Source organism: Apus apus, chromosome 3 (assembly GCF_020740795.1).
Source record: "Apus apus isolate bApuApu2 chromosome 3, bApuApu2.pri.cur, whole genome shotgun sequence".
In the NCBI taxonomy this organism is placed as follows: Eukaryota; Metazoa; Chordata; class Aves; order Apodiformes; family Apodidae; genus Apus; species Apus apus.
Window position 1 is genome coordinate 77217183 of NC_067284.1, and position 18945 is coordinate 77236127.

The window sequence follows — 18945 nt, forward strand, 5'->3', positions numbered from 1 at the left end:
GGTCCCTCTCTGCCTGATGCTCGGTCTCTTGCCAAGCAAGGCCCAGGGCTGCCTTCAGGAGCATGGTCTTGCCCCACAGGTTTTAAACCTTTCTTACTCTTGTGTCCTGTGCCTTGCATTGCCTTTGGTCACATGCTGCAGCCATGACTTCAGTGGCACTGTCAGTGCTGTGCAGTGGCAGGGTAAGAACATGCTGAGTGTTGTGCAGATACTACACAAACACACAGAGAAATGACAGGCAAGTGAGCAGGTGACACAGAGATATAACGCACCAGTGGACCAGGAGACCTTGTATTCCACCTAATGTGAACAGCAGTTGTCATCCAGTCACCTCTGTGCCTGCTCCGGGCCCCCAGTAGTGTGTGCTAATAGACTTCGATGTCTGTGCAGATCTATGGGGCAAAGTGCTTCAGTAGGGTCAGCTGGCTGGAGTGCTGCTCAAAAGCTGGATGGAAACCTGTGTGCAGTTTCTTAGGCTGAGTTGCGCTGATGTCTGGATATCGCTTTGGAAGAGGGCAGCCACTGCACAAGTTTTTCTGTTATAAAACCAGCCCATTTTATCTTTTCAAAGCCCCACCACACTTTTCTGGAAAGGAAGATGCATTTCTCCCCTTGTAAAACTTCATGACGTTGGACAGGGTACAAAACAGAGGCAGACTTCCTCTTTAATGGCCATCCTGGAGAGGGCTGTGCAGCATCCAGCCTATCATCCAGCGGAGCCTCCAGTGGATCCCGTTATGTAAGGCAACCCGAGCTGCTGCAGGACTCTGTCTGAATTCACCTGATTAAAGTATTAGCCTCGTGTCCTGGCAAACATCTCACAAGGCTGCCTTGCGAGCTTGATAAATTTAATGCCAGGTTTCGGGTAACAGAGCAACAGGAAAGGGTAGTCCAGCTTGGAGCATTTGTGTCTAAACCGGAAGAGCTCTAAGCCTGTGGGAGAGCAGAAGCCACATGATGCTGTTGCCTGTCCCACAACCCCGCTGCAGCCACCTGTCCCTGGGGGCTGCTGGGACTCCATTTCCTGCACACCATCTTCTTTCTCCCTGATGTGATGCTCCCTGTCAGCACAATGTCTCTTTTCTCTGCTGGGGACAGAGGTACGGGGCTGCGTGACAGGAGGTCTCCAGGCTCAGCGCATGCCTTCTCCTGGGGTTGTGTTCCTCTGAGTGCAGTGGGCATTAGAAAATATCTCAAACTAGAAAGTGGCTTTTGGATGCGCGGAGCACCCAGCAAGCTCTGTCCTACGGCAGTGTCATGGTTTGGGACAACGTGACAACAAAGGGACAGCCTCATGGCCACTCACTCAATTCCTCCCCCCTACACAGACACTGGGATGAGGAGGACAAAGCCCAACCAGAAGCTCCTGGGTTGAGACAAAGGACAAGGAGGGTTCTTCACCGATTAAGGTCCCAGGCAAAACAGACTCAACTTGGAGAAAAAATAATAATTTCATTTCACACCAATCAAGCACACACAGGACACAGACAACACACAGAGCAGTCCTTGCATATGTTACCCCACCCCTCCCTTCTTCCTGGGCCCAAATCACTTTGTTCCCAGTTTCTCTCCCTCCTTCCCCCAGTGGCACAGGGGGACAGGGGATGGGGTTTAGAGTCAGTTCACAGGCTGGTGGTTCCTGCTGCTCCTTCCCCCTCAGGAAGAAGGATTCCTTACAGTCCTTTACTGCTTCCCCACGGGGTCCCTCCCATGGGAGAGAGTCCTCCATGAACCTCTCCTTCATGAGTCCTTCCCATGAGGTCCGGAGCTGCTCCAGCCTGGGCTTCCCACAGAGTCAGGGGCTGCTTCGGGAACAAACGCCCCTGGTGCCGGGGTCTTCCAAAGCTGCGTAATCAGAGTCCACTGGCCACAAAATCCACTGGCCACAAAATCCAAGTCCACTGGCCAAGTTCACCCCTCCTGGCACCTTCAGGGAATGTCCCAGAACATTCCTCCATGAGTGCAGGGGGACAGCTGCCATCTCGCTGTGGGTTGCAGGGAAACTTCTGCTCGGGCACCTTCTTCCCTTTCTATCTCACCACAGCTCTTCCTCTCCAGCACAGCTCTTCTCCCCCTCTGCTCGGGTGTTCTCTCAGTTCTTTCGTATGCTAATAGCCGAGGTGCATCTATTGTCCCTCTAATGGCTCCTTGGCTGGGTTTGGAGCAGGGGGAGCTTCTCAGCTTCTTACCTGAGCCACTCCTGTGGCCCTTCCCCTGCTACCAAAAAAACCCACCAAACTAAACCAGAACAGGCTGTTTAACCTTTAGGAACGGTGGCCACTCTCAACACTCTGCCCCAAAAACTGTCTTCTCCTTGGGCAGTGGTGCCAATTAACCCAGGGAACTTCTTGATACAAGACACATCTCTGCTGACCTTGTTCTCCACCTCTCTGTGGATGCAACCATGTGTTTCTGCCTTGATACCTCACGAGTACTTTGGAAAAGCACCAGGAGAATCTATGGGAGCACAGCACTCATGCTGGCCTTCCCATTGAGGAAGGGAGCAGGCAGTGGCACACAAAACTGAGAGGAGTGTCCCAAGGAAAAGCGTTTTTCAACTCAAAGGCTCCCTCTCTGAAGCCTGCTCCTGAGTACAATCCTGGGAAGTGGCCAAGAGGAACTGAGCAGCCTTCATGTGATGTCCCAGCTGCCCCTGCTACTCTACTACATCAGCCAGCACTTTTGGTGAGAGTGTTAGGTCTAGAAAAGGCCATAAGCCAGCAAATCAGAATTGCTAGAAAGTGGGGGAACATCAGTCCTGGATAGACTTTGCGAAGATCACTTTGACCTCTGTGTGTGACTGAGGATGGGATTCGTGTCTGTAACGTTGAGCTAATGCAAGATAAACTGTAGAAAGAAGCAACAACTGGTATTGGTCTCCTGTGACTGTGAGAAGGCTACAGTATGGCAGGATATATCCTGGTACATTTTCTACCTAAGAGATACCTGGAGATTTGCCTGCAATGAGCTTTGTATTAATTTCACTTGCTTTAAGTGTGCTCTGTGGGGGCAGAACTGCTGTTTTGTAAAAGGTTTTCTGGCCCCCAAGCAGCCCAGTGGCTGAGCACACAAGGCAATCAATGTTACAAGCACTGCTTATGCTACAGCCTGGTGCACTGCCAGGATCCCACACAGATCAACCTGACCCAGCCAGAGAAATCATTGAGAAATAAGGGAGAGAGGGAGAGCAAGCTAGAAGAAATACCCAGATCTCCCAGAAGCACAATGTTAAACCCTCCCACCTGATCTGCAAAGCAAAAGCCAGCCCAGACCAAATATAAACCAAGGCTGCACAGCCAAAACAACCAGACTGCAGAAGGTCAGACAATCTGAAATGTGCATATCGCAGCAGGCAGACGTGCCTGCAGTCAGCTCGTGGAGGGGAAGAGGAAGGATACCTCCCTGCACAGACTCACTGAGGATCTTCTCAAACTCTGGTCCTTTTGGAAGTCACAGGATTTCCAAAGGCTCCTGGAGGCTTTTCTGGAGGAGTCGCAGAGTCTAAGTAGCTGGCATCTCTGTGCCTGGCAACAGCCAGCCAGGAGGTATCACTAGCTCAGTTCCTCCCTACTCACTCTTGGACATCACGGCAATTTGTAGGACCAGTGAGAGGAGTAAGGGAAGGGCATGTTTGTGAATGCCAGCAGACTTAAAACATGAGGCAGGAGGACTAAAGCACTACAGAACTTGAAAGTTTATGTTGAGTGCTTACTCAAATAACATGTCTGATCCCTTTTAATCTTACTAAGCTAATAGTAAATCCTGGCCTAGCAAATGCCCCAGCACTGCCAAAAGTGTTTTCTTTTATTAAAGTATTGTTGTTTACTAGGTTTTCCCCCGAAAGTCCTAGGACAAAGGTGTCCCATTCCCACCATGGCAGGAGGAAAGGTAAATGTATTTCTAGTAGAGAAGTTGAACAGTCCTCCCCAGAGAAGAGTGGCTGGACTTGCCACAGGTTTCTGTTCTGCAAAAACAGAATTGCTTATCATAGGGCTGATGAAAGGGTTGAAGGTGTTAGCATCTTTAGAAGTGTCTGCATGGGTAGTAAGCTGAAATGTTTAGAAGTCACTGCTGGCCCCAGGTTCAGCTCAGACTGCAGTAGTACTGCCCTTCTGTGTGGCCCCACATCAATGCTACTGAGTACACAGAGACCACCCTCACACCAAGTCTCCATCATAGTCCCTTGATGCTCCTCCCCTGTAAACTGCCGTGGAGTATAGTTATTTCAGGCCAGCTGGTGACATGGTCTTTCAAATGCCCTTCAAGCTGTAAGGAGTCTGCCTTTCTCCAACCCCATTTCTAGTGATCTGTGTCCCACATGAAGCATTTTTATCTGTGTATGTTAATGTTACCCTTGAAACCATGACACCGTCGTATCCAGGTGCTCCATCAGTTCTGTGCTCCCTCCCTTTGTTGTGGGTGGGAGTTCACAAGCATTGCAGCAGCTAGAAATTGCTCTCTTTTCAGGCACAGTTTTATCTTCCTTATGTTTTTGGATTCCAGTATCATCCTGAAAGACTTCAGCTGCCTGTCCAGAAGGGAGGATTAAGGCTGGGGCTCATAATTTGAACACCATTCTTTGCCAACCCAGCTGAATTTCTCAGCTGTTCTTCTCCACATAATGCACAGCCCTTTAATTTCATGCAGAGATGTTCAGCCTATGGTGTTTACAGTCATATGTTATCCTTACCATGACAACACTGAAGGAAGTGTCCCTCATATAGTGATAACCCCTGCATATCTTCTTCAAAACACTGAGGTTTTCCACCTTGTGTTCCTGGATAAATTCCTGCCCAGAGTTTTTGTACTTACACTGTATCACAGTACAAACACATAGGACCATAGTAGCTGGATTTTAAAAAACCGCCCCTCAGATCCAAGACACGCAGCCTGTGTTCTTCCCGTCTTGGCAGAGACGTGATGGCTGCCCAGGAGAAAGCAGGCAGGCTCATTAAAGAGTTTTGCAGCTTTTTGCAGGGAGTATTACACAGCTGTCCTATAGGACATGGACATAGTAGCTTCTTCCCACCTCCCCAGATCCCTCTCTTTCTGCGTTCACACAAGCCCTGATACAAGATGGATGGTTTTCTTCTCACACCATTTCCTTTATGGTCGGCTTTTGGTCAGTCTATATCCACCAGCCGCTTGAATCCATCACCGTATAGACTCTATAGCTCTTAAAGCAACTGGGAAAGTAGCTGCCAACATGGCTAATTGGAGGCTGCGTTCACATGGGATGGAGGGCTATGGAGGTGTATTCCTATGGGACAGTGCACTGAGGTACCAGGGGTTTCAGATGTGTTCTGGGATGTCAGTGTGCTGAGCTCCTGCAGGACACAGACTACACCCCCGCCCGGTGTTTGGGTGATCAGCTCACAATGATTTGGCTTGTCGACTTCCACAGTATTCCTCATTTGCGGGTGCTGAAATCAGGTGCTTGCTCAAGGATTTAAAGAGGCATGGAGGTGGGGGGCCGGGGGGGGGGTGTGGGGGGGCGGTCTGTGTGTGATGTGTGAAAGGGAGAAGGCTGCCCTAGCTCAAATGGCAACTGATGAACAATGAAACCTCAAGGCAAATACCATTTCTGGTTTGGGGATGAGTGGGTTATAACTTGCTTTTTCAAAGATAAAAAAAACCTCAGAGTGGAAATGAAACATGATCTTGAACATTCCCCAGGTGATGATCCAAGGGGAAGTGAATAGAAACATAAGAGATGATAAAAAGCGAGTTTACCCACATTTGAACAGTGTGCAGCAGGTAGGGCCCTGCACTTTTTTTGTGAATGCGTTACTGGAGTAACAATAATGTGAAAGAAGGAAGGAAAAATAGGTGTGTCACAATATAAAGAAAAGGTGTGAGTCGTGGCACTTCACTGGCAGCAGTGCCTTAGCCAGCGGGAACTCTTCCAAAGCGATGGCTTAACTCCATGCTTTTACTTGATGCTCTGCAAATATTTGCCTTTGAAAATGACAATATTTGTGGGTATTTGCAATTTTCTTTGACAGCTGCTACTACCAGTAGATTTCCATAGCAAAACAAACTAGGGAAATGTAATTTCCTGAGGAAATTTCCATTAAAATGTAGCAGGTAAAACCTGGCTAACATTACCAGAAATGTTACCTTTTATATCATAAAAATGGCTTGCTTCAGTGAAATTCATTTCCACTGGGGCAGACTGACTTTAAATTATGGCAAGGAAAAAAAAAAAAGCAAACCAACAAACAAAAACAAAAGAGAGATTTTGCCTTATGAAAATACTGTGCAAAAATACAATTGTCTTCATTTATATCCCAGAAGGGGAGAAATGAGAATGGGCTTCCCTCCCCAAACAACCGCATATACCCCAGGAGTGGGGAGGCAAACCTGTCAGGAAGAGAGTCGTGATCCATGCTCTTTCTATTTTTTGAAAGGATAAAGTGGAAGCTGGGACACTGGTAGCTTTTGCTAGTTCAAAAGTGCCAAGAACTTTCCAGGAGCCTTACAACTACAGCCAACTTACAACTGGCAACTACAGCCAAAACGTTCAAAATGACATTTGGAGACCATTAGAGTAATAGGAAGGAGAAAGACCAGAGTGAATGATGATCTAGCTAATGGGCTCCATGTACTGAATAAATAGAAGAACAAATAGACACAGAACAAAACCTTGTGTGTCTCTCACATATTACAGCTGAAAAAGATCATTCGGTACTAATCCAAGTCATTACAATAAGGATAGGGAGAAATCTGTAGCCCTTTGTGATATATTAAGCTGACAGATTTGAAGAGGAGAGGCGGGCAGACATGGCTGAGTTGCAAACGTACGTGTCTCCAGGCCTCACAAAAGCATCGCCCTAGGCTTTTCTGGCTTTGCACTGCAGTCTCCTCTCACCAGGGGATGTACTTTGGGAAGGAAAGAGCAGGAGATTGTCTCCTGAACTAGGGCTGTTTGTCCGTTTCTAATGCCCTAAATTCCCAACAGTTCTAATCCCTGCCACCTCTAATTCTCCTCACCTGAAAAATACACTCAGCAACATCTCAAAATTACACATCTACAGCATGGTTGAGTTGGGTAGGCACTTCTAGATTGTCTAGTCCAACCCACTTGCTCACAGCAGGGTCAGACAGAGCAGGTTGTTCAGGGCCATGTCTCATTGTTTTTTAAACATCTCCCCGTAATGGATCGAAACTCCATAGCCTCTCTCTGCAACCTGTCTCTACCTCTCTCTTACTGGCCAAACATTTTCAGCCTCAGGCTTGCAAGCCCAATGAAATAAGTCTGCTCCGATGCCAAACATCTTGCTGATGTTACAGCAAGGGAAGACCAATAACCTGCATGCTAATGTATGCTAAGACCTCAGTCTATGTGAAGTGCAGAGAGACGTGCAGAGCAGCACGCAATGTGGGAGTTGTGCCCATGCCTGCCCTGATGGGGAAAAAGCCCAGTACTTCCAAAGGGTTAGTACCCTCAAGGTCACCACAGCAGGGGCTGACGTAAGGCCGTAACCTTGGCAGGGTGGGAGAGGGGGAGAGCAGCGTTTCCACTGTGCGGAATAAATAATACCCAAGGCTTCCCTGATAAGAGGGGCTGTATCAATAGACAACTTTATTCAGAAGGTTAATGAATTGATCTGATCATTCCTGAGATCATCTATTAGTTCGGTGCTTGCTCATGAAAGAGAACTGCCCCGGAGCGCACGCTGCACATCAGTGAATCAAATGTGCAAAGAAAGACACACGCCTGAAGAGAAAAGAAGCCTGAAGCAAAGCCTGACACTGAACAGCTGGACAGCAGCATATAATAATGGAAAGCACGTTGTGAATGCCGCATTATCCAAATAAAACAGCATAGAGGAGATTTAGAGAGATGAGAGGGACATGTGGCGAGGATGTAAGAGCTACCATCTTATTCTTTCTTGAAATAGGCCATAAATTTTCTGTGGGACCTTTTGTGACAGCAAAGTGCTCTGAGCCTGATTTTTATCCGAAATGAAGTGTCTCAGACACAATAAGAGAGCGGGAGCTCAGTACCAGCCTGGAGGAAAAAATGCCTACAGTTGGAGCCCTCCCTGCACCTCCTGCTGCTGTGGGGTTTTCCCCAGAAATCACCCCTAAGCCCTGCTCCTGCAAGTGCCAAGGGGAAGCACCTCCCAGTGCATGGCCACCGGCACTCCCCGGTTCGGCTCAGCTTCCAGGTGCCTGCCTTGCAAAATCCCCCTTCACACTTGGCACTAATTGGTACCCTTGTTAGGAGGCTTATCAAAGAACAGGAGAGCCGGACAGGGTCATAATGGCTGAATTATCTCCTTGTTCCTGGAAATGACCCTGCTGAGTGGAGGCTGAGGCAACTTGACAGGTCGCTGTAGTGGAAGCTAACGCTGCCTCTCCTTGTGTTGTAGCACTCCTGGAGATAAAGAGGACTTAAGGCTCCAGGGCTGTCTGTTCAGTACAATGTGCTGCCAGCACTTACATTTGCTGTAGAGAAAACTATAATCATGCAACCTTGTCCCTGTTAAAAAAGGACCTTTGCTGGGATCTGCTAGCAGAGTTAGGAGTTGGCTCTACAGCTGCAGAGTGCTTTAAAAAATGGAACTAACCCATCAGGATTAAATCACACCCACAGCGTTCAAAGGGAAATGCTGGCTATACAGATGTGGTATGTATAGGCATGTGTCACTCCCCAACAGCAGCAGACTCTGGATATATCTTGAATTACAGTGCAAAACCCACTCTGGCCAGGTGATATAGTTACCTTCTCCACTGTGAGTGTAATATGGGAAAGAGAGTGGACCTGCTGCTGTGATGAATTATAAGGAAGCACTTTGCCTGTGGCTTGGCAAGAATGGTTATTTTATAGTTATTTACTGTTATTATTGATGTGTGCATGAGAGTTAAGACAGCAGTTTGCCTGAGTTACACTGGGATCCAAGAGGTTAGCTAGTGCATATTCACATCTGCCTTTTCTTTGGCCTAGGCATAGTTTCTGCTGACTTCACAGACACAGAAAAATGTTCTTTCCTTCTGTACACCTGAAAACTTCAGGAATACTTCTTAAGGCAGCGTGGTAGAGGGTTTAGTGGGCTCGGTGCACATTTTTTAAGTTGCTCTGGCAGCCCATCCTTTGCTTTGGAAGCAGTGATGATGGATCTTAGAGCTAGATTAACAACAGCCACATCTCTGTTGATGAGCCCTGCATTTAAATGTGAATGGCTGCTATATTTGCTCATGTTTAAGCTCCTCATATGTAGCTATAGTACGTGCTTGTACTAAGTTGAAAGGTTCAGCTCTTCTTTCAGCTACCAAGATCCATGCTCCTGTTGGACTCCAGATTGGACCAAGAGTGTGGGTTCATTCAGTCCTCCTCTCCTGACTCTCAGCCTGAAAGCCCCATTGCCTGGTGTGAAAGCCTCATTGTCCAAATCATTTATAAAATAGAATGGGCATGGAGAATCCATCCGACGGTATTCTGCTCAGCAGCAGCAGATCTGACAAAACCCCTTGGCAGTGTCAGCTGGGGCTAGATAAAAGCACCTGGTAAGCTCATCAGCCATAGGGTTGTAAGGTCAAGGAGGAGATAATCCCTCTGAGCCATGTCAATGGAACAAGCTTATTTGCAGACTCTCCCATTCAGTGGTGGGGTCAGAGCTCCATCAGTACTGTCAAGGAAGAGTATTCCCACTCATCCTCACTTTCCACTGCCTCTTTCCATCAGCTTTTGGCTCACCCATGGAAAGCCCACCAAAACCAGCTGTGTCCTATTCTCAAAGCTTTTATCATCTTCACTGAAGATTTCACATTAGAGTGTGCCACATGAAAGCAGGAATTTCACCAACTCCCTTTGGAGTCACATAGAACAGTGTGTCCCACCACATTTTCCTGCCTTCAGGGCCTGTCTTCCTCTGAGGGCAGGTCTGAGATTTGCCAGCTTGTGAAATATAATCAGGACATTTCTATGCTGTCCCTGTCATGCAGCCTTGAGTTCAGGGACGCATTGCATTCTGTGCTCAGTTTGCCCTGCTTTGATGTCCCACATTGGGGGCGTTGATTAGAACAGTGAAAGTAATTGAAGCTGCCCCTTGGTTTAGAGTGTTATTTATCCCTTTAACCAGTTTAATGCTTTGCTTTCAGAGTCCTTCTTCCTCCTCTGCTAAGTGCAGCCCTGCTCTGGAAAGTAAAACTGGCTTATGGTTGCAAAGATTGTATCTGCTAGCGAAAAGGTATAATAAAAAACTCAGGATGGCATAGTCCAGCAGCTTCACTGAGGGGTGCAGCTCCCTTACATGTCTGATCAAAAGAACTGGGGAGTAAACTTAACAAATGATGCTCAGAGGTGGCTCTTAAGGGATCTTATGTCACTGTGGAGAGAGCAGAAAGTGGTTATGGCATTGGTATTCTCCTATTGCAGTTCAGCAGAGCAAAAGGAAAGAGGTGCTGCCCCTCCTGTAAATCCTCATTTTTCAATTCAGTTCCACAACATCTCCGTCTTTCCGGCTGTACTGACTGTGAAATCAGGCAGGCAAAATCCTGCTCCAAAAGGCCACACATTATTTTCTCCAACATACTTGAAATTCTGCTTCATGCCTACTGTGCAGACATTGGCAACATCTTTTCTTGCAAAGCCAGAATGTGCTGTTTTGGGGGCTTCTTGTATTGTTTCTGATTGGGAGTCAGGTAGATATGGGAGACAACACATTTGTTTCATCTCTGGAGTTGCATGAAGAAATGTTTTTTAGCTTGGCAGCCTCAGTGGAAAATAATTTTGATTCACAGAAAAACAAATTAAATTTTTTGGGGTTTAACACACAGGCAGAGGAGGGGGATCAGTCTTATTGTTTTCAGTTGACACAAAATGTTCCATGTGATCCAAAATGAAATGCTTAGCTAAAGGCACATGTGAACAAGGCAAAAAGGGGGTGGGTTATGCAACTGCAGATGGAAGAAACAATTATTGCCATCACAGCCTTTTATGTGTTATGAAGGGGTCAATAAGAGATATGCATCTCCAAAGGCTCTGGAGTCTAGTGCAAGGCTGGGTTAGGTTGAAGTCCCTGCCTAGAGTCAAGCATGGGGCTCTGACACTCCCTTGCTCAGGAGTGCCAGTCTCTAAGGGGTTCTGAGGCAGGCTGCTGTCCATCTCTCCTCCACGTTTCCTGCTGAAGATACTTTTGCTTAAATACTTGTTGGGCCAGAAGATATCCCTCTCCATCCTGCTGAATTACATTACTGGCCCAGGAGATGGGATGAACACATTCCCTTGCTTGTGTGAGGCACTATGAGCTTTATGTTGGAAGAACCCAACGTACAGGGGAGACTGAGAGCCACTCTAACAACCTGGGTGGAGGGCAAGGGGGTCCTCTGTGTCCTGCTGCTCACGGCCATGCTCCAGGCAGCCAAGAGGCAGGGCTGCATCTTCCCTTGCTGGAGGGGAGTTTAACTTGGCTATCCTACACTCTTGAGACTAGACACAGGGGCACAAGCTGAAGAACACTACATCCTCTTGCAGATTTGTGAAACTAGTCCCATTATTTTTTTTCTTCCCAGCTTTCATTCACAAAACGCAGTACTAATAATGTGTGAATAGTGTCAGGACAACTAAGACCACATTTTCAGAGAATGCATTATTCTCTAGAAAAATAATAATTGTTCAGGTCTATTCATGAACACACATTTGCAGAATTAATTCCATATATCTGGGAAGAAATCAGTTCAGTCTCTCTTTTGAAACAGAGCAATTGTTGGTTATAAAAACTGACCAGGAAAATAGGATGAAACGCAATAGGAAGTGTTTAGAACTTAATGAAGAAAATATTACTCGCATTGATGCCAGCATAATTGATATTAAGTACAACACAACTTCTTTCATAGAGCTTCTTCCTGACCCTATTGTATTTGCCAGTGGTTTTGCTTATGCAAAAAGGATGTGCTGCCTGTTATAGAGCTGTCTTTGCCTGTGTTATATTGGTAGGGGAATACATTCATCTTGTGCTGTGGGATCCATGATGTGCTCCATGGGGCTAAGTGTGGGACACATGCTTGGTAAAGGACAGGATCTGTCCTCAAAGAGCTCCCGAGCGAAGTTAGAACCAGCTGTAGCAGATGGCAGAGACAAATAGGCAGTTCATGATGGGATGCAGGGCAGCAGCTAAGTGCAGGGACCTCAGATGACCTCCTGTATGAAAGGTTTGGATGTGTCTGCACCACAAATCACCTTGCTACTAAGAGAACTGAGCTGTGGTAATAGAATATGTCTAGCCAAAGAGACACAAAAATGCAGGAGGTGTGAAGGGAAGAAGAGCTTTGATATAAGGAGAATACATTGTCAGGGCAATTAAACTTGGATGAGAGTATGAGGAGAGGAAGCAGGAGTACACAGAAAGGCAGATGACTCTAACCAACACTACTGCTTCCCTTTCCCATAAAACAAGATCAAGAGACTCTTTATTATGAGAAGATAGTCTTGAAAGATTAAAGGAAGTACTTTTTCTGGCAATGCATAATGTAGTTTTAGAGGACTCTGTTGCAGAATGCTATTGAGGCAAAGAGATTAGGTTGAGTGTGACATAGACACAGGATTAAATTTATCCTTGCTGTAACTAAGAGAATGGTCCATGTCTTAGTAAAGCACAAATAATAGAATCTGCAGTGACAATACATAACACTAGCAATACAGATGGCTTCAAAGCCCAGGCTCTCCAGGAAGAAATCATAAGCACTGTCAACGTCCATCTTCAGGACATGAGATAATCAGCCATGAAAGGGGCAAAGTTATCCCTCCTGACACGCTATTTAGATGAATTAGGAAGGGGTTTCCACCTTCCCTTCAAACAGCTACTATTGTTAGCTGCAATTGAGTACTGGACCTATTGCTACTTTTTCCTAATGCAGCAGACCTTTTTCTGCCTCTTGCTCCCCAACAAGCTGATGCCAGGAACTTCCTGCACAGCTTCTCCTAAATGTACGTCTGATAACATTTTGTCAGAAGTGTTGTGTTTCTCTGTTTTCTTTCCATTGGTGTCTGGGCGGTGGGGTGCGCTTTGTAGACCACTACTGTTACAGGAGAGGATTTCTCAGAGCTGAAGGCACACCGAAGAAGTATAGTTTCTTCTGAGCTACAAGTTGCTAGCAGCCAAACAAAACTTTGCAAAATTAAACAGTACAGAGTGTGTGCTGCACTTCAAGAAGCTGGTCTTGTTTTGACAAGAAACTAAAGCAAATGCTAACGGAGGGCAAAACAGAGAGAACAAAAAGCCACCCCTGTCCAGTCAGAAATCAAGTCAGCCTGCTGGACAGGTCATCTCTATGTGCAAGACATCCCTTTCATACTAGGTTCTTGAGGAGGTGACATTGCTCTCTGAACCCACTGGCAGGTGAATTCCTCTGCTTAGTCCACGAGTGTTGATCATGCAAATCAGAGATGCACCTCACTGAATGGAAGGTAGTACTCTATCTTCACATGTGGTTGTCTGCTCTGATTTTGTCCACCTTCCTTGGCATTTCCTTCTCACTACCCTGGTCTCTTGCAGCTCATGAAATGATTGATATCCAAATGCAATGCATCATAAAATATTTGTCTGTGTCCAGAAACTGACCTGTTGTGTTCCTCTCCCTTACTGTGCAGCAATTGGCTGCTCTTATTATTTCATTGTTAGAGTTCATCCACACACTTGCACCTGACAGTATTTTTACAGCTCTCCCTACTTACAGCTGTTGTTCTGAGTGTAATGCTAAAGCCTCAGACAGCTCAAGTAGGAAAAGGGCTGGAGAGGCCGTCCTTGGTTGGCAATTCCAATCCCCTGCTATTACAGGTGATAGTGTCCTGTCACATCCTTCATAAACACAGCAAGGTCCATCATCAAGAAGCTTTGGAGGTAAACATTTTGGCTGCTTGTCTTCTTCTTCACCTCTTCTCCCCCCTCGGGAGTTTTGATTATTTGTACATCTCCCATTGCACATTCCTTTGTTTTCACAAGGGCAGATGAAGAGATGGCTTCTTAAAACCCCTCCTTTTTTAAGTTTGACACATAGTTAATTCTTCATTGTTGGTGATTAATCCCCTGGCAAAGCATTCAGAGCAGGACAGTATACAGAGTTATATGGAGCAATCAAAGCTGATGTTGATTTAGTCCCAATACCAAATCAATGCCAAGGCACGTGACTTCTGATCTGCTTGCTAATATGTCAACAAAGACTACAGGATGAAATACATCCTGGCATTTGAACAGAATTTAAAAACTGCCTCAGCATTGTGGCATCTCACTACAGAGAGCTGAATTTCACCTGCAGAGAGCACATGCTGATGTGTGCAACACAGCCTTAGGCTTTTAAAGACCATTTCCAAGCACTGCAGAGCCAGTTAGAGAAATGTATGCTGCATGTGCTAATGCACCATAAATCAGTGTTCACTAATATTCCATGGCTTTTAATGTCAGGGAAAGTTTCTAGAAAGCAGATAAGACAGAAGAATTTATCTACAATCAAGGAAGGTGTGAGACACAGACTGGGAAACAGCTCCAGGAGTTCAGAACTTGCCTGGCTTGTTTTTGCTTTTAGGTTTTGGAAATAGCCTGACCTTAGGCCACAGTAACCTGAGATTCTTATAGCCTTCTAGGGAATGACGCCCATGGAAAATCCACACGGGCTTAGCATTTCAAATTTGCTCAGGTTACTGGATGGTTTCTAATTGACCAACAGAAAATTAATCAATAAAGAGAGTGCAACCAACTGCAAATACCTGTCACCAATATTATGTGTCTGAGAGGTACAAATCACATGCTGTCATTTTCCAGCTGGGTGTTAAGTCAATATCTAAACCAGATGCACTGGTGGCCTATGATATTTTTGTAACAAGCTACCCAAATAGATTAGTGCTCTTGGTCTCATAGTAAAAAAGGCACATGGGAACTCATCATGAAAACACTCCTCGTTGTAGAGGCATGGGGAACATGAGCATTCACAATCAGCCATTCATTACAGAGGCTTTTGAAACTGTGAATAACTTCTGCCCACTAGAAGAAACAAGAGGCACAATATCTGCTTCCACACAGGTGACAGGAGGAGAAGGGATCTGCTGTTCCACTTTTGGGGTGGAACACACTTGCTTCTGTTTTGTGGTTCATCACTGCAGACAAGTTCAGAACGTAACTGGGTGTGTACATGTTAACTGCAAAGAAGAATAAATTCAGCCAGAGGAATGACCATTAAATAAAAACTGAGTAAAGCTAGTCAAAAGTTTTAATTAAATGATGACAAAAACAACAACAACTAATACTGACACTGGCAAATTTTTGTGGGCAGAACTAACATTTCCAGAAGAAATCCATGTTAGATTATGTCCAACAAAATGTTTTTTTTTGTTTCCAGTTGTCAAAACCCAAAGGCAATTGCATCTTTAGGAGCTGGACACTAAAAATTACAACCCATACCTGGAAAAAATTGTTTTGCAATCAAAGTAGTTTTTCTTCAGGGTCTCCAGCAGAAAGATTCAGCATAAACTTTACCAGACTAAACTTGCGGAAGCAATGACCAGCTGAAGTTGCAATTCGTGTGGCTGTTCTCAGGGTCCGAGAGCTCTTGAGACAGCTGTAGCTGGGTGGGCACTACAGGGTTATGATGTCTGAGACAATTCGCAGTCAATGCAGAATCCCTTGCAGAGGATCTCAGGGTTACAGCACAAAAGGCATACTTATTCTCCTATTAGAGGAAGTTTATATAACTAAGTCAACATAAAAATACAAGCACAGAATGACTAGAAAGCCTCAAAGGATCAAGGATAAAATGAACCAACAAAGCTACCCTACCACTCCATAACAGGACGTACACAGAGAGTAGTGACTTACTGCATTCCTCAGGAGACAAGAACCCCATATATATGTATGTCAGTGCCACCATCAGTGTGAGAGAGCTGACTTCTGTACACCCTCCTTTTCTACAGTTCGCAGCATGCCTCTCCAGGTTGTCCACACTGAGATGCACACCTGGGACTTGCTACCTGTTGTGCAGCTGTGCCTGCCTGCTGGGCAGTGGGGTAGGATGGAAGATCCCTTTAAGCACTGTCTGAGTCTCACAAATTCCAGTTGGGATTTCAAAGAAAGGAGATGCTCTTCACCTCACAAATGTTGCTTGTTTCTGTGCCAGAGGTTGACGAATGCATGTGCCTTTCCTCCAAGCCTAACTGAATGTCCGTGTCATTCCTGCATCTTGGGATCAATGCTAAGTCTGGAACAAGCTAGATTTACTTCTCGTCTAGTTACTGCATGGGAACTTGCTAAGTAAGAAAGAGTTTCACATGTGGAAGTAGCCTTTAAAATCTGTGCTGGTCATAGCCAAAGTGAATGTCAGCCACTATAATTTTTGAGGAGTTAAAACCAGCATCAACTATTGACAGCTGTAGACCCTCTCTTTTACCCTGCTTTCCTTCCCCTGTGCTCTTCTCCCGCATAATAGAAGAACAGGACTGTAGATTTATGATCCATCAATGGTTTTACTGTAGGTCTCTGCACCCATGCATGAGCACTATCTGTATCACTTCTGGGATTTTTGTGCTGCAACCTTTAGCATTTCAACCAGTACACGGCTTTTTCTTTTGTTTGTTTGTTTTTTTGAACTGTGAACTCTCTCATTCAGGGATTGTCTACTTCTCTCTGTGTGTTTATACAGTACTAAAGACAATGAGGCTATCTTGATTTAGCATTAGGCACCACCATAACAAATCTAATGACAATAGTAGGGACAACCTGCTCCCACCTGTGCTTCAACAGGAAGCTTTGTGAAGTACCAGGCCACTGCTGGCAATCCTTCTATAATGTGAAACAACACCCTTCTCCAACATCAAAAGTCAGAACATCTTTATCTGAAAAAATTCATTGGCATGATAACATCTGCACACCATGTTCTGCTCACAGAGAAAAATGTGTTTATGAATGCCAGTGAGGAACTCGCTCACAGGTGTGAATATGAATAGGCTGGGCCACGCAGGTAACTGTTCTCTGATGTTGTCAGATCTGGTAACCTTGGGTACTGATGATAGCAATCAAGCCTGTATTACACACATAATCCTGGGTACCAAGGTCATCCACGTTAACTTGCACCAGCACAACCAAGCATGGATTTTCAATGATTGTGAGGTCATTTGCCACAGTTAGAGAGACCCAGTCATAAGAAGATGCAAGACTACAGGACTCCTAGAGGGCTGGGACCACCATGAGAGGCTCTAGGGATGCTTGCTGCAGAAAAACTTCATGAATGTGAGGTTATCACTTTGCTACATTTTACAACTTTCCTTTAGAACAAAGCTATCAGTTACAAAGGGCACTTTCAATAGATGGTGAAGGATCTCAGGTACTTCTGCTTTGGGTAAGCAGACGACACATCAGTCAATGGTCCCTCATCGTCACTGATACCTCTCATTCCCCTAAGCATCCAGTCTCTCCCCAGATGACACAGTGGCTGGATTTAGATGGTGAGTATACATCTTATCTGTCATAAGTCCTATAAATAGTTGCCATATCCATGTACAGTATATACCCAAACTGTTTACAGCATGATCCGAAGCCCCTTGAAGCCCATGGAAAGGATGCCATTTACCTTACAGGGCTTTATATCAGGTTATTATAAACTCCTCACCCCCAGGCTATGTGACTATGCTCTTCCAGGCCTTTCACAATATGCATGGCAAACCATGGTCTGTAATATGCTTCTATTTGGACCTGCTGCATTCTCTGGCTATGGGTAAATTATCTCCAAGGGAGAGAGGAGAAGAAAAACAGAGCAGGGACAAGAGTTAGAAGGAGTCCATCTTCTGCTTTGGTATATTTTCCTGAGTATGATAAGGGAAAGATTAGAGAGAAATAAAAACAAAGGAGGGCAAGGTGAGAGCAGGTTAGATTTCTGGTGGGAGGCACCAGTCTGTTGTCTGCATTGGGATGCCTTGGGGTGAGTCTGTTTTCTTTGCTTAGTATTTGTTACCATGCCTCCTATTTCAAAATGAGAACAGCAGGTCCTGAGAGGGCGTCTACTCAGTCCTTCTGCACGGCACATGTACCAGCAGAATGAGACTGTGTAAACTTCTTTCAGTGAAACTCTTGCAAGCAGATAACGTTGTGCTTTCTATAGCATCAGGGAGGAGGGACAGGAAAAATAGCTCAGAGGACTGGGTGATGGGCTGTTTTGTCACTCCTCTTCCAGCCCTGGCTTACTGATATACCCTGATATAACCAGCCAGTGAAGTCAACATCAACAGAAGGTGGGCAGTGCCTGAGGACCCTACTAACCCAGTAAGATCCTTGTGCTCGGTGCTTTAAAAACCAAAATGGAAGGATGGTTCCAGCTCCAGGCAAATTACAACCCAAATATTACCAAAAGGCAGGAGTTTGGGGAGAATATGTTAAAAATGGGACTGTTTTTGGCCAGCACACCAGACAACAGCTCTCATCTTTATCCAGCATCCTGCAGGCAAAGAGGGGTCAGTCCGATTGATCTGGGGAAGTAAATAAGAAACATTTTCCCTGCGCATCTTACTATACAACAATGAAAAAGCAGAGATGGGCATGCTGCAAAAATCTCCATACCTCTGTAACTCAGTGTTTTGAGGCAAATAGGGACACATTGCACAACCCAACCTCAGCAGGTGGGAAGGAGGCAGCCTGATGACGAGGGAACCGATATCAGCACCATGGGCCACACCTTAGCATGTCACTCTGGACATGCGGAAGGGCCCTGCGGGGTCTTGTTGGTGGGACCAAGAAACTGGAGAGACCCTCAGTGTCACACTCATCCCTCTCAATGTGCAGGGAGAGGAGCCTGAGGCTTGTACGCAGAGCCCCACCTCCTTCCTGTGGACAGCAAATGCTGCAAGGTGGAGGTACTTTCACAGGAGTAAGTGGGCTCAGCTCCAGCATGTTCAGCCCCGAGTCCACATGCTCACTAGAGCTGGAAACTGCCTGGATTCTGCAATTACTTCTTGCTTGG